This window comes from Strigops habroptila, chromosome 11, assembly GCF_004027225.2.
Source record: "Strigops habroptila isolate Jane chromosome 11, bStrHab1.2.pri, whole genome shotgun sequence".
Lineage (NCBI taxonomy): Eukaryota > Metazoa > Chordata > Aves > Psittaciformes > Psittacidae > Strigops > Strigops habroptila.
The window spans coordinates 14995560-15010415 of NC_046360.1; positions in this window are offsets into that span (position 1 = coordinate 14995560).

A 14856-nucleotide genomic window follows, 5' to 3' on the forward strand; every position below is an offset into this window, starting at 1 on the left:
GCTCTAGTGGAAGGTGTCCCTGCCTGTGGCAGGGGGTTGGAACTGGATGAGCTTTAAGGTCCCTCCAACACAAACCAGTCTGGGATTCTATGATTAAGTTCAGCCCTTTCCTCACCAGAGAGAGGAGATGTGAGCAGGAGCAGCACCGCAGCCAACCCTGGGATGCTCCTGCCTTACCAAGAGACAGAAGCTCAGAGCTGCCTGAGCACCTGGTGCCCACTGATTGCACCAGGCTCCCGTCCTCTGGCTAATTCCCAGGTGAAGCTGGCGCTGGGAGGTGTCCCCACACTGAGCAGCAGGAGCTAATCACAGCCTGGCATTGGTAACAGAATGGAATAAATGACAGAGGGAGCTGCAATTTCCCAGGGCTGTAGAAGTGCTGTTTTCCCTTTCAGTGTGTGAACAATGGTCAAGAGTCTCACATCTCCATGCACAGGCCGCCCAAACGAAAGGGATTACAAGTGTATCATTAATATCACAGTGGCCTGGCAGCAAGTCAGCAGATTTAATTTGGTGACAAGATGAGTGGCACCAGAATTCTCCCATCTCCCCAGAAAATGAGAAATAGGCTCTGCCTGTTACTAGTAAATATTGCTGGTAAGTGAATCAAAATTCAAACGGGAAAAAGCAATTTTCCTTCTGCTCATATTGTGCTTGGTTTTCAATACACTTCATGCAAGAGGGTCCCCCGGCTGATGGATTCCTCCTAGATTATATCATACCTTTAAATTTATATGCCCCGACTCTTTAAAAGACTGTTTGCCAAGGCCTTTGCATTCTGTGTTAGTCTGGTAACTGCTGACATTTGAAAGATGCCACGGAAGACAAATCCAAACTGTTTTTTTAAGTAAGGAAAGGAGACAGACCCAGCAGGTAAAGGGAGATTAAAGATTTAGTCGACAGCTGAAATCAAAGTTTTCATGAAGTGGTAATGTCAGGAAAAGTTTACAAGGCCCAATAGAGGGCTGACGTGTCATGAAAACCCAAATTAGGTTTGGGTTGGGGTTTTTTTCCTTCTAGAACATCATATGAATTGTTCAGGGCTCTGGAACAGCAGAGCAGCATCACAACACGCAGCCTGGGGAGAGCTGGCAAAGGCAGTGAGCCGTAGCGATGGGGAGGAAGCCTGCTTTGAGCTCAGATCCACATGCCTCCAACGAACAAAGGAACGTCCCATATGTGGCCACTGAATTTGTATTAATTATCTGCTGATAAGGCTGTTATCTGCCATCAAACCCTGGAAAAGTACTGCAAATTCTCAGCACCCCGTGCTTTGACTTAATGTCTTTGTAGCCCAAGGCATCACTGCAGTTCTACCAACCACCTTTTGGGGTAGTCCTCTCCAGTGTGGGGCTCCAGCACTGAACCAGGTTATGGTTCACCCCTAGAGGTTTTATTTTGAGGGTGGAGACAACAAAGTGGGACTCTACACCACCTCCCACCTTCTCCAGTGAGCCTGTTGGGCTGAGCAGACAGAAAGCAGGGACAGTGTCTGAGGGATGGTGGACATCCCCTGGCACAGCTCACATGGTTTTGCAGGCAAGGCAACGATGTGAGACTCCACACATGGAGAGCTCCCAGAGAAATATGTCCCCCCACTCCTTGGACACACCAGCATTTCACCCACCCCCTTAAGCCATGGTCTTCACCACCCAACCCACCGATGGCCAACAGACCCCAAGTTTGGTTCATTCCTCATCTGTCCTCTGCAGCAAAGCTCTGCCTTCCCAACACATCATACTTTCCCTGGTCACCTCCCTCTCCTACTCCATCCAGCTCACTGGCCGCACAGCAAGAGGGAGTCAGTAGAGGAATTAAGAGTCAGTGACCGGCACCAGGTTATCCAGTGTCATGGGGCTACTATACGAACGTCCCCTACACTGAAAATTGCCACCACCACAAGGTGCACTTCTAACCCTTAACTAAAAGCCTCATTAGTAGCAGTGCTCAACTCCTGTTGCTCTCCTGCCTTGGCCCAGGCTGTCCAGTGGAAAATGTAAAAGGTTTTTCTGCTTAAGATGAATTAACCTTTTCCAAACACTATGATTTAAGGAGCGATTCCAAACCTGAGTGGTGCTCCTGACCTAGAACTCCATAACAATTTGACCGGTTTTAGTCAAACTTTGCAAGAAACTCCTAATCAGCTCCCAGAGCACGCTCAGCAGTCTCTAGAGCAATGCAGTTGGGTGAAAAGCTACAAACAGGACCTTGAGGGAGACCTCTTTTAGCCCTCACAGTGAAGGGATGTGACACTGGTGTTGCAATACATGCTGCTGTCTGGGATCTGTGGGGCAGGACGGTGGATGTCATAGTAAAACTGGACTGAGATAATATCCTAAACAAAAGGTTACCTGAGCCCATCATGGGGTCTGTCTGACCATCCAAAGGGTCTGATCTCTGCAAAGCCAGGTCCCACTTGAACCCCTGGCATGAGTCCTGCACATCCTTTTCTCGAGAGGGAAACATTTGCCCTTCATGTGTGGTGGTTCTTATCTCTGATATGTGCTAAGCCTCTCTTGGGCCTGGGGGTGAGCACAGGCACTGCACCACGTGTGGAGCCCATGCTGCCTCCCTCCCGAACGCAGCCACAGGCTTCCTCCCACCGTCCTGAACACATCCCCACCACACAATGAATTCACACTCAGAGCAGTTATTGCCCTCTTGGGTCTCTATCCAAAAGCAAAGACCACGAGAACAGCTAGTTGCCAGCATGGAGAGATGAGTGCTGCCATGCTCTAAGCAAAGGCATTAGGCAACCAGGACACTTGACATGACAGGGGCTGTGAATTGTCTTTAATTTCTGTATTCATTTGATGTCATTTGTTTCAGAAGAGAAATAATTGTGTTACTTGGCTGGAGTCAGAGGGCGGCAAACCCATGTCTGCCATGGCCATGAGACAGCCAAGGCACTGCAGAGCAGGGCCTGATCCTAACTGCTTTTAACAGAGCTATTACTTTTAAAACTCAGCCAGCCTATTCATGTAATTCCCTATTATGCTCAAAGAGCTGACACCATAAACACTTCCAGGCTTGAATGATGTCCACTGAGGGCTGCTGCCTGTTCAACAGTCATCTTCCTCAGTATCGGAATGATAGGCAAATCTTGGTGTGGCCTTTGGGGTAAGCAGCTTGCCCTCCCCACCTTCCCCAGACCCCTGGCATAGGGGCCTCCATGTCCAGGGACGTTCAGAGCAGTGATTTACTGCAAGTTCCAGAAGTTTATTCATCACTTGTGTTCCAGCCCCTTGAATCACTTGTTTCCAGATGATCATTTTCCTGCTCTCAGTCTGTCGTATTTAAGCCAGTGGCAATGTTCATTGCAGACATGGAGATCCAGCAAAAGGACTCCAGCAGCCTTTTCCCCAAGCTCTTTGTCCTCCAGAGACTCAATGTGCAAAAGACTCCATATCTTTGATCTCTAAATATCCCCAGCTTGCTGGACCTGCTGGCTATGTGGAAGGAAGATGATGTGCCAGGTTCATACATAATCAGAGAGCCTCCTGCTGCTGCCCACAGCCCCTGAACTTGCTGCTTCCACCAGCCCCATGAAGAGGGAGGACCATGTTGCCCTTGCCACACCATGGCAGTGCCATGCAGCAGCGTGGAGGTGAAGTTGTGCTGGCCCAGCTTCTCACCGGTGATTTCTGACGACTGTTTCTCTGCTGGTGACCCCCATGCTCCTCCTCCTGGTTCCTCTGGGTAAGATGGAGCTGCCCCACTGCCGTTTCTTCCCTCCTGCAGCTGGGTAATTGCCAGTGACACTTTTTAAATTACTCTGGAGAGATCTGATGAAACAAACTCGATGGAAATCAAATTTCAAGTAACCGGTAGGAAATTGCAAAGAAAGATGTTTATGGAACAATTTTCTTTGCTTCCTTGAATGGTGGAAACTGTTACTGTCACTCATGAATTACGAATTTCAGCTGGCCCCATTCTCCTTCCAGGGTTGCAGGCTCCTGAGGAGCAGGGGGTCTCGGTGGAGCTGTGCCCCAGAAGTGCTCCAGCTTGCTGGAGATGGGCAGCGACTCCCCCCAGCACCAGAACGGGGTGTCTCTGCCTTTTGGAGGGGCCCATTCCTTCCACATTAGTCCTGAGGGAGCTTTTATCTGTCCAATCTGATATAGTCAGTCCTATGAAAAGCAAATAGTTTATATTGATGGCAAAAACACACACAAGGTGGGAACAGGTTGGCCCTGGGACCTGTTGTGATTGGAAATCTGCCACTGGAGCAGTTCATTTGACCGGGAGGTACCAGCAGGAAGGTGGTAGGAAAAGTCGTTGCCAGGGTGAAAATGGCTCAAGGACTCCTGTAATTATCATGTTTGTCCAATTACTGGGAATGGAGCTGGAAGGGACTCTGGAGAAGCAGCTAGAGCCATGCTCCTCCCTAACACTGCGGCAGACAGAAGGACCCACAACCAGAAGTGTCTCCCCCAGTGATACTGAAGGAGAATCTCCCAGCAGGGAAGTGAATTGCAAACAGAACTGAGTGGGAAGCACAAACCACTGACAGAAAAATGGGAGTGAAAACGGATTTTTTCTTAGAGGGCAAGAGCCATAATTGCATAATCGCAGAAGAGGTCGTGTTTGGCCAGATGCCATCCTCTTCAGTGGTGAAGTGGAGGCAGCTACTAGAAATAAATAACAAAAAGCACTATATAACAAAAAGCAGTGTAGGGGGGAAATAGAGAACCATTGATTTTGAATTAGAAGTTATGAAGTACAGAAAATTGATACAAGATACTACACTCATCCGTTAGAAATGCACAACTCGGTGACTGAATGGCAGTGAGAATGCAATTGAAACGCTCTGTGAACAGAAAGAAGTAGTGCAGAGGTTTTCTTTGCAGAGAAGACCAAACTTTTGATAGGGCAGAAATGCAATAAATGTTTGTGAGCTGCCTTTGTGTCAGTATTACAAGAGGATGCTGAAAAACTCAGCAGCAGTTTGAAGATCCAAGATGGTGCTAAACTGCACCAAATGGGGATTTGCAGCACAATGGGCAGGTCTGGAGAAGGCTGCTCAGGAGCATCCCCCATAAATCTTGGGTCACTGGGGAAGATGCCATCCCAAAGGAGATCACAGGCTCTGTGAGCCTGCCTCTGAGCATCAGAGATGGGTAAAGCCAAGGGGAAGTGATGCAGGAGTCAATTGAAAGGAAGCTGGAGAAATAATGCAAATCAGTATGGTTCTATGGAAAAGAGTTCTTGTCAGCCTTCATTGCATTCACGGAGCAGATTACATGTGCAGTTGATAAAAGTAACTGAATAGATGTGATAATGATTCTATGATGTACTTCAGCTTGGGGAATGTGCCTGGCTTAGTGCTGCATGGTTGATTAAAAATGAGAACTCGACCGCGTCAGGGCAAAACACGGGACAGGCTGAGACTCAGGTAAGAGCTCGCACAGAGTCATGATGGGGAGATGTCATCGAATCTGTTTTGCTTATAATGTTTCATAGCAGAAGGCTTCAAGTTTCTCATCATTCAATATTCTCATCAATGATTTGAACATATGTATTAAAAACTCATTCATAAGAAATTTGTGGCTGACGCAAAGAATGGAGAGATTGATAAATCACATCGAGCCCTTGGCGGGGCTGGGGAGGTGCTGGTGTCACCCAGGGAACTGGGCTCTTTCCGTAAGTGTTGTGTCACAGCCCGGTGCCTCCTCAAGGACCTCTACAGGTCTGACCCACTGCAGATTGCCCGTGGGTCCCTGTGGGTACTGCATTCATGTGCTGCTGAACACAGCAGTGATCCTGGCAGAGGCTCTTTGCCTGGTACCCTGGGAGGAAGCCAGTCTCTAGCTCTCAGAATCCAGAATTATCCCCAGTGCAACCCCTGGCGCTGCACCTTCTACTGCAGCATCTTGGTGGTGCCCCACCATCCCTGGAGCTGCTGAGGCCGGCAGGTTCCTGCTCTGACACATGCGGTAACCTGCAGTCAGCGCATTGACCACATACGTACAGCATCTGCAGCATGACCGGGGCGAGGGGCGTCCTGTGTGCCATAGAGCCAACAGAGCCTGACTCTGGGCCCATGCTCACACTGGATTTAGGGTCAAAGGCTCCATCCAGATGGAGGGTTTGAGAAGAGAGACTTGGAAGTGACTGATGGGACTTGCTCCTGTGGCAGTGAGAAAGCCACAGGGCACCAGCCATGAGCCCCTGGTAGATGGCCTCTGCATAAACAGTCTGCTCACAGCCAAGCCCAGCAAGGTCCCTTCAGCCCTGCAGCAGGACCACACACCTCCCACCTTCCTCACTGAGTGTCCCCATCACACCTGAGCACTTTCTACTCTCTGACAGGAGACGTCCATCCCGATAGCAGGACTGCTCCTGCCCTGGGAAGGACCCATCCCAACGCTCCTCACTGCTCCCTCCATTGCCCAGAAAACGCCACTGAGATGCTTCTAGACATCAGAGCTCTGCAGAAAGCTGCCAGCAAGTGCCCCCTATTGATTAATCACTTGCAAGGCTGCCTTCCTAATCAGCGTGTGGAGGACAGGCACTGCCACCCTGGTGTTCTGGGTAATGTCGGTGACAGCCCCTGGCTCTGCTCACATCCCATCTGCAGGAGCTGAGCCTCCAAGCTTTGCTCCAGCCTGGCCAGCAGAAGCAGTAGGAGCACATAACTGTTACCAGCACCCCCCCAAGCACTGGATCCCAATCACCGCAGTGTTTGCTCCCGGACTGTGACAAACACGTCAGTAAACTCAAATTAAATGACAAATAGCAGGGTCAGTGCCTCCTCTCATGGGCAATGGGCAGGTTAATGGAGGTTCCCACCCCCAAGCCCTGCGGCAAGGAGACCTGCCACCAACTGGTGCTACCTTTCAGATTAAAAGGGGAGAGCCAAATCCAATGCACCACGGGCTGGAGCACAGGGCACTGAAATGCCCTTCAGGCTCCTGAGGAGCAGAGATGGCATCTGCAGGAGAGGGATGCTCAAAGGCCTGTCACACAGAGCAGGTTGGAGCTGGAGAGCACCTACAGCCAGCACAAACCCCCTGTCAGAGCTGACCACAGGCAGGGCAGTGCAAAGGGCTCGGAAGAGGGTATGGAGAGTGGTCCCCCTCCTGCTCCATTCCCATCTCATCCACAGAGATCATGGAGACTCTTTGATAAAAAATTTCTTTTATGAGAAAAAGGCACTTTGATGCCCCACCTAGACTGTCCTTGGCGTAAGGACTTGTTTTTCTAGTCCCTCCTGCCCAAAAATGTTGTTCTTGCTCCTGACTGATCTCATTTTCCCTGCTAGCATTAAGCCCCCAGCAGCACCGGCCAGATGGCTGCTGGTAAGGTCTAATTCCCCGAGCTGGTCTGTGCCCAAGGTTATATTTGTTCCTGCTGACGTCCAGTTTGAGAAGTTCCTGAATCCATCAGGACTCCTGAGGAGCAGCTGACCTGTGTCTGCTCAGCCCCAGCTCTCAGGCAGGTTTCCCAGCCAGGCTGGACCATGGCAATGCAGAAGTCTCCAGCCCTGTGGGTGACCCCTTTGTGTGACAGTCTGGAACAAAATGCCCGTTTCACCAGTCTGCCTGTGGTTATGGCTCCCACGGTCACGGTTATGGCACATTTCAGGTCTCCACCTCCCATTTGCATTCCTCCCACTCCTTCCTTGCCTCCAGCCCAGCTCCATCGTGACCTTCAACATCTCTGCTGAATGTCAGTCCCATTTCTGTCCTCGTGCACTGTTTCCCTTTCTGCTCCCCATCTCTCATGTTGTTCTGGAGCTGCATGTTGACAGTTCAATGCTCAGTGGTGCCTTGCATGGGAAGTGCCTAAACCCAGCAGATGCCTTAAGACATCTGGACTAGGCTCGTTGCAAGTGGAGTGGGGCTTTGGTTTTTCACCTCTGTGTATCAGATGCAGCTGCACCATTTGCAAAGCCTGGGGAAGAGGAATGTCCGTTTCCTCACATGCATCACTCGTGTTTTCCTACAAGCAGGGTTTGCCAAGCACATCTGAGTCCCACACGATGGTGTCCTTTACGGGCAGGAGGTGAAGTTACTCTGGAGCTGTGGACAAGCGGCTCCCAGGCTGGGTGCAGGCTGTTGCTGAACACATTCCCTCTGCTCTTCCACTGGGTGGTAAAATTACTCCTTGCTTAATACAACAAACACCTCTTCTTCAATACTCACTGAAGGAGCAAAAACCATCGTCACAATAATGCACTAACCTGTGTATTTACTTCCGATATCTGACCTATCAAGCGACTGCTGAATTACTTCTCCAATTTTAGTTTTTCCATTCATGAAGGATATGACCTTCCTCTCCAGAGAGAAACATACAAATGAGTAACTATTTCTTGAAGGCAATACCATGAGACCAGCAGTCGTATGGAGGATAAACAGGGACACAAAGTTCTGCCATTATAGCAGAAATAAAACCATTTTCCTTCAAGACTTAACAAATATTCTCCATTTTGAAAATGGAGGGGAAAAAAATAAAGAGGAATATGAACATAGTCTGCTCCTACTCCCAGCCTGGGCTGTGTAAATCAGCGTGGTCAAGAAGGAGTATTTGACTTCAGCTTCTTTCACAAATGTGGTTATTAACTCCAAGGACAGCCCCAGAACAAATGCCCACCTCACACCTTCCTGCCCACAGAAGCTGTGGCAGGGCCATGCCAGCACCGGCAGTTGTTCACAAGCCCACAGCCACCCTCCTGCTGCTCCTGGCCATGCCATTCACATTGGTGGTCTCTGTGACTGACCTGCAGGGACAACAAGGAAAAGCTCTTGAGGGTAAAGACTCGGCCAGGTTGCTTTTTCCTTCCTCAGCATTGCATACCTGACCTCCCAGGCCTGCTGAGCCTCCACAGCTCGTGGCACCAGCTCTTCCACACCACAGACAGGCGGAATCATGTCTTACACGAGGGATGCCTGGCTGAGGTTGTTCCCTGCACCACAGAGGTGCCGCATGTGACAAGGAAACACTTCTCCCACCCCTGCCCTGGAACCATCCACAGAGAAGGCGTTATTTTGTGCAGGGCAGCAAAGCACTGCAGTGAGAATGGCACCTGGAACGATGGAGACCAGGGCACCACTCCTGCCTCCTGTATTTACTACCTTTCGGCTCAGCTTTATCAAGGAGTCTCTGAACAGGCTCCAGCCCATCCCTTACCCAAGGTGTCCTGTGGCACGGAGCACTCTTGAAACACGGATGGGGAAGCATTGTCCCTGCAGCTCCCAACTGCCGGCTGGGTCATGCTGTCACCCAGCCCCAATAGATCAGGGACTGGACATTTGTAGAATCACAAAATGGACCATAGGGTTGGAAAGGACCTTAATATTATCTGGTTCCAACTCCCCACCACGGGCAGGGACACCTTCCACTAGAGCAGGTTGCTCCAAGCCCCATCCAACCTGGCCTTGTTGGAAGGGGTTGGACATCTAACAAGGGATGGGACATCCAATATTGCCAGGGATGGGACAGATACATGCCTAGGTATGCCTACATACCTGGTGTGTGTCATGACATGTTGTGTCATGTCATGTGACTCCCATGTCAGTAGCAAAGGCACTGTCTCTGGGTCAACGTGCAGGTACCACAGGAGATGAGGACCCAGCACAGCTCTGGTCTGCACAGATGGCTGTGCTCTCTGCTTCCATGAGCTCTGACATCCCTCCTGGATTGCTTTTTATTAAGATGTAAAAAAAACCATCCCTGCAGCCTGGAGACACAGCTTGTCAAGAGCACCTTTGACCCTTTCTTAGTGGCATGGCCTGGTAGCCCCTGTTTCCATTGGGAAGATATCACACGGACTGGAACATGTTCCAAGCACTGTAATTGCCCAATAAAACCATGTTTTTTCACCATCCAGTTGAATTAGTGTCTGCAATATGTTTGAAAGCTTTATAGTCCAGTTAATTGTAAGGCAGTAACAGGAAGGGGCATTATGGCTTTAGAGAACACAAGTTGCATCTGTATTTAATGATATTAAACCATAAGAAGCCTCCATTCGAATAAAGTGATGACTGCTGTAGTGCCTATAAAAGCAACGATCTCTGTGCTCAGCAGAGAGGCTGAGCCATGGTGCAGCAGGAGCAGGGATACTGGTGCCTGGCGCAAGGACATTGCACAGCTCCTGTGGCCATTCCTGGTGCATGTGGCTGAGACCGCACATCCCTGTGCCCCAAAGATCTGCTGGGTGATGCTGCATGTGCCTGCTCTGGCAGCCTGCTTCACACACTGGCTGTTATCCACAGTCCCCCAGGCAGAGGCATCCCATGCCCCTTTGAAGGGAAGCACCACCATCCCCATTCTGGCCACTAGACAGCCCACCTTCCCCGCAGGCTCTTGCCACCACCCTGCCCAGCCAGGGAATGGGGACCTGGGAGCAGAGACCTGCCCATCCAGGGACATCCTCTCATAGAGTCACAGAATCAACTGGGTTGGAAAAGACCTTTAAGCTCATCAAGTCCAACCTCTACCACAGAGAAGGTCCTGGCCAAAGTCACTTCCTCCTTCCAAGCAAGAGGAGAACAATCCTGCTCCTTTAGAAGCCCAACTATCCCTGGAGCAAGCATGAGGCTATGGACAGCAGCAGGTTGCTATGGTGGGACACCAGCTCCCAGAGGCCACACGTGCTGACGGTGGCTGTTTGTGACAAGCCTGGCACTAATCATGAGCTTTCCTCTAACAGGGCTTCAACTAACAGAGGAGCAAGAGCAAGAGCCAGAACCCTGGAGAGAAGCAGCCTCTGTGGAGCGAAAGCGCTGTCCGCTTTCTCTGGGTGCAAGGGGCAAGCACTCAGCACCTACACTAAAGGGGTGACATGGAGGTGACGAGCCTGTGACTCCATCAGCTTGTCTGTTTGCAGGTCTGTGGGCTGTTGAGGTGAACTTGATGCGCAGGCAGGGGAGCGACGTGCCCAGAGGCTCATTCACAATTAGATGTGCAACCAATGGAAAATTAATACAATCAAGTTTCAAACTGTCAGTTAATAAAACACCTTCGTGCAAGTGGAACATGAAGTGCTGCTCGAATGTGCTGTTCTCACTGCGCACTGTGCACGAGGCACTGTGCACGCACCCACCCTCCATCATTGCAGTTCGTTAAACAGACTCTCATTGTGTCTTTATAGTTTACAGAAGTTTCAGCTAATTACAGGAGGCCTCTCGGAAGCTGCTGCAAGGCCTCACTGGCTGTTAATGGGGCATTGGTTATTACTGAATCACCCATAGCTGTGTTTCAGAGAGCAGTTAGCAGATCGGCTGAGGAGCACAAGCCTCAAATCTCCTTGCCTGACATGTTAACTGCATGCAGGGACATTTCTGCTTATAGTACAGTCAGGAAGTGGAATGGAAAAGACCCCAACTGCTGGTTTATGTCATGGGTTTGGAGAGAAACTGCCCTGATTTCCCAAAGCGATGTGCACAGCCTGAGCCTGGGACCCACCCATGAGAGGACAGTGATAGCATCAGCTATTCCCAAAACTCCTACACGACCCATTCCCAGAGAGTGTCCTTGGGCCATGGGGTGAGCATGGGTATTTTGGGTGAGCAGGACCATGAGGGATGTGCAGGAGGAGACTGGAGATGCAGAGGGACATGCAACTTCAAAGAGGCATGGACATGGGTGCAGGCAAGGGGAGGGGATGTGGAGGAACAGCTTCCACAGTCCCCACACATCCCAGACCCACAGGGTTTAGCTCAGACCATCTCCCATCCTCTCCCCACTGACATCAGAGGACTGATACAGTGGGGCAGAGCCCCAAGGCTCCCTGATAGCTCCCCAGGAGATCTTCAGCGACACCAAATCTGATAGATCCTCACTTGAGCTGTTCATGCTCTTTATTTCTGCTCTGACTCATCTTAGTGTCTGTTTCCACTTCAGGCTCTTCTCTCTGTGCTGTCCTGCTCCTCCAGATACCTGTCCCTAACCCACACTGCTCTCCCGAAGTGAGGAATCCTGCGCTGTGGGCAGCCCACCTCACAACCTCCCAGGTCAAGGCAGGTTTTCCAGCCACCCTGCCCTTCCTGCAGCGCTTTTCCGGTCATCTCCCAGTTTGTCAATACTCATGCCAAAGGGGGGATGCCATCCTTGGCTGGAGGATCCAGCCACCGACTCGTTGGAGCTGAGTATGGCCGCACGTGGTGGCGGTGGTCAGTTGCAGAGTGAGGAGGTGAAGTCAATGAACATTCACATGATGTTAATGAATTGCTTGCTGGGGAAAACCAGCACTGACCATCACTTGCAGAGCCTGTGCATGGCCCTGGGCTGGCATGAGGCACCTCAGTGTGAGGAGGAGAATAAGCTCACACAGGGCCTGGAGGAGGGGGATCAGTCAGTGTTCCTGAGCTGAGTGACTGAGATGCCTGCTCAGAGCCCATCTGTGCATCACACATCCCGGGCCCAGTGCTCACCGAGGGACAGGGCAGCAGGACCTGGGCCCTCGGCATCTTCCAGAAGGCCAATTAAAATAGAACTGAGACTGTTGCTGTGGGTTTATTGCACAGATCCCAGCACGAGCTGCAGATAAACATGTTATTAGGTTAAATAAAAATAAAATGCATTCTAGAAAATGTTTTGAAATGTATCCCATAATTAAGATATTAATTTAATGATCTTTATTATTTGGGTTGAAAATGCACGTGGGTGCTCATCTCATTCCCTTCATTGAACAACAAGCTCATCAGGCACAGTCATTATGCATTTTCATAAACATTTGATGAACAATAACTGTGAGAAACATAAAATATTGGGTTTGTCCTTCAACTGTAATGACCATATGGAGACGCGTTTGCATTGGAGTCAGCAGTTGTGGTACATCCTCGTTAATAACAGCTTTTGCTATTTTTACTGTTCCAGCACAATGCAGCCCTTTATGGTAGGGGGAAGAACGATTTAATCTGCAGGGTCTTTGCAGTGATTTGTAGGAGAGGTGCTGTGCCCACATTCCACTGTGACTCGGTGCAAGCTGCGATTACTCAGTATTCTGGACAGCTCACTTACAATATCTCAATTTATGGGTAATGGGAGTGACGGTGGCGGCTGGAGATGTCTCAGGCCTCTCCCTCTGAACGCACACATGGAGCTTCCTTAGGTTTGCAAAGGCAATATTTCACAAGGCGTTGGAGCAACGTCTCATGCTGGCATCAGGGCTGAGGAAGGGCTGCTGCCTGAGGTGTCCCTGACGCCAGGTTTGCACAGGCGCCTCGTTCTGCTGGTGCTCACCAGGATGGGGATCAAGCTGTTCCCTCAGCCTCCCCTCACTCCAGCTGCCCCATGTTTATTCTTGCTCCTTGACTGACATGGAAAAGACCCTGGTGCTGCACTGGTGGTGACAGGAGGCTTGGTGCTTGTGCTTCCCTCCCAACAGAACGCCCCGCTCTCCTGCCCATAGTGGGCTCTGGAACAGAAAGTGACCTGGCAGGATCAGGCAGGAGAGAGAGCAAAACCAGAGCTGAGCGTCCCAGTGCTTGGATGCTCCTGCCTCACCATGCAGAGCATTAATAAAGCTTCGTCTGGGGCAGGACACAGATTCAGACACAACATTTCCCCTTCAGCACTGACCCCTGGGCCGGCGTCAGCCCCGCATGGATTTATGGCTCCCTGTGCTCGTAAATGCAGGCACCGCGGGTGATGGATGCGGGAGTTGGGAAGCACTTCCCCACCACCACCTTCAGGAGATGTCTTTATTTTTTTCTGCTCTTTTACAGCAGCCATAAAGCAGCTGCTGATTAGTGACAGGGCTTAAAACTTTAGGCAAAAGCTGTTGGAATCAGCTTTAAGTGCTAAGCTTCTCCCGAAGCAGAGCAGCTTAGTGCTGCCCTTTTGAGGTCACATCCATGACGTGTGGCCTACCAAGCTCTGGACATTGCAGCACCAGGTCTGGGCAGCTGCCCAGGTCAGGGACCTGCCCTACTCCGTGCCCTGTCTCTGTTGCACATCAGCACTTGTCCCCAAACAGGGCCAGTGGCCCTGGGTCGTAGAATCGTAGAATCCCAGCACGGTTTTGGTTGGGAGGGACCTTAAAGCTCACCCAGTTCCAACCCCCTGCCACAGGCAGGGACACTTTCCACTAGAGCAGGTTGCTCCAAGCCCCTGTGTCCAACCTGGCCTTGAACACTGCCAGGGATGGGGCAGCCACAGCTTCCCTGGGCACCCTGTGCCAGTGTCCCACCACCCTCACAGGGAAGAGCTTCTTCCTTATACCTAACCTGAACTTCCCCTGTTTCAGTTTGAACCCATCACCCCTTGTCCTATCACTCTGGTCCCTGATGAAGAGTCCCTCTCCAGCATCCTTGTAGCCTCCTTCAGATATTGGAAGGCTGCAGGTGGAAATCTGCTCCACCATGGACTTCCATGGGCTGCAGGGGCACAGCCTGCCTCACCGTGGTCCGCACCATGGACTGCAGGGGAATCTCTACTCTGGTGCATGGAGCAGCTCCTCACCTCCTTCTGCACTGACCTTGGTGTCTGCTGGGCTGCTGCTCTCACATATTCTCACTCCTCTCTCTGGCTGCAATTGCACAGGGGCTTTTTGCTTCTTAAAATGTTATCCCAGAGGCACTGCCACCATTGCTGATGGGATCAGCCTTGGCCAGCAGCAGGTCTGATTAAGAGCCGGCTGGCATCAGCTCCACTGAACAGAGGGGAAGCTTCTGGTAGCTTCTCACAGAAGCCACTCCTGTAGCTCATCCACTACCAACTTTGCCACGCACACCCAGTGCACAGATGGGTGGAAGAAAGGATGAAAGGATGGAGGGATGGAGGGAGGGATGGAGGGAGGGGTGGAGGGAAGGATGAAGGGATGGGTGAATAGACTGACTGACAGAAAGCAGTTGTGCCATTTTGGGCACATTTCCTCCAGGTGGCGACCAGTCTTCGACCCACCTTTCC